The following is a 1,508-nucleotide window of genomic DNA, read 5'->3' as shown; positions in this document are numbered from 1 at the left end:
TTAAACAATTGGGATTGGCTTTCATTTTTGTGTGTGTCAAGCCAAGGAATTTTGGCATTATTTCTCTTTATTGTTTATGTGACATATGACCTATGAAATTTCACACATGAAACAAAGGTAGTGCATGGCCCATATAATTTCACTTGACAACCAAGCATGTGATATGTTAACATAATTTGACTTGAATATATTAACAAAACAATTAATCAGCACATGTGATGTGTTAACATATTAATATTGAATTACAAGAAAGAGGTGGACATGCGATGTGTTAACATATTGATTAGGATGGTGAAAATGTATTAAGTCAAGAAAGCACTAATATGTATTTTTACATCTCTACAACCAATTTCACATCGTTACATTCAGTCCCATAAAAGAAGAAGAAAGAGAACTAATACGAATACAAGACTAGTCGGCGAGGCAAGACTAGTCGTATGTTTGCTTGTCATTAGTGTTTGGATGTCAAGTATATTACTATCGATAAGAATAGACAGTTTACGGCCCAAGCTTAAAAGCTTAAAAACCAAGCTTAGTAGGTGCCAAAGAGAAATTAAAGCTTTACATCTTAGCTTCATAATATATATATATATTACAGCAAATATGGGCAGCAGGAGCTACTTTATTATTATCGCTTTGGCGATGGCGGCTGTTCTTGTACCTTCGAGAGCCGGTAAATGATATAATGGGCTTTGATCATTGATTTTAATGATATAAAAGTAGAGGAGCATGCTGAACCCAACTAAATAGAATTAATCCAAATTGTCTCAGAAGCCTTGCAAGCTATGGAGAGCCTGCCATCGACAGCAGACAAGGTTTTGATTTGACCAGCTTGGTTTTGGGTTACAAAATCTTTCTGTATGTAAGTAATACAATGGCCTTTTCTCTCTGATTCGATATTCTTTCTTTTTTTGTTTGTTGCTGCAGCCATTGAAGGAGCAACAAATTGAGCCCTGCAGCAGGCGCCTCCTTAGCCAAGGTGGTGTAGTTCAGCCCCAACATGGTGGAATTGGACCGCCTGGTAGTAACTGCTGCAAGTGAGCTGCTCATTCGTTCTCCTGTCTAACCACATGCCCTTCCACCAGGATTAAGGTTAGGTTAGGTTAGGTGTGTGGGTCTCTACAGTACCGATCAACCTTTCATTTGTACAAGCACACATAAGAGGCCTCTCTATATTTATGTTGGAATTTGGTGGCCCATCATCTTATATTAATCATATATCCCTCCACATTACAAGGTTTCAATAACCTTGCTTCTTTCAATGCCCTTGCCATTCTAGAAAATGTAACATGACAAAGTGATCAAATAGCCTCTTTTGTTCAAAGTTCTGGTGCAATAAATACATGCATGAGTGAAATTTCAAGGATTTTACGCCACCTTTTTCTCTCACGATATCAAGGTACCCATTTCCATGGTATTCTCGGAAAGCTATTATCTCAATGTCGTCCCCTAAGGTGAGGCGAGGGGTGGGTTTGCTGGCTAGTGCTCTCCATCCTATGGTGGGGGTC

General features: G+C 38.6%; 1 long non-coding RNA gene across 1 annotated transcript; it reads left to right on the top strand.

The window, feature by feature from the left end:
* Positions 1-560: 560 nt before the first annotated feature.
* Positions 561-1,262, top strand: LOC147618577 (uncharacterized). Its single transcript, XR_015262161.1, has 3 exons — positions 561-673; positions 772-815; positions 928-1,262. It is a non-coding gene; the product is annotated as an uncharacterized LOC147618577 (long non-coding RNA).
* The last annotated feature ends 246 nt before the right edge of the window (positions 1,263-1,508 follow it).

Source organism: Cibotium barometz, chromosome 35 (genome assembly GCF_041138505.1).
Source record: "Cibotium barometz isolate CiBa-2024 chromosome 35, ASM4113850v1, whole genome shotgun sequence".
NCBI classification, from domain to species: Eukaryota; Viridiplantae; Streptophyta; class Polypodiopsida; order Cyatheales; family Cibotiaceae; genus Cibotium; species Cibotium barometz.
The sequence above is the reverse complement of the archived record's forward strand: the minus strand, read 5'-3'. Positions and strand labels throughout refer to the sequence as shown.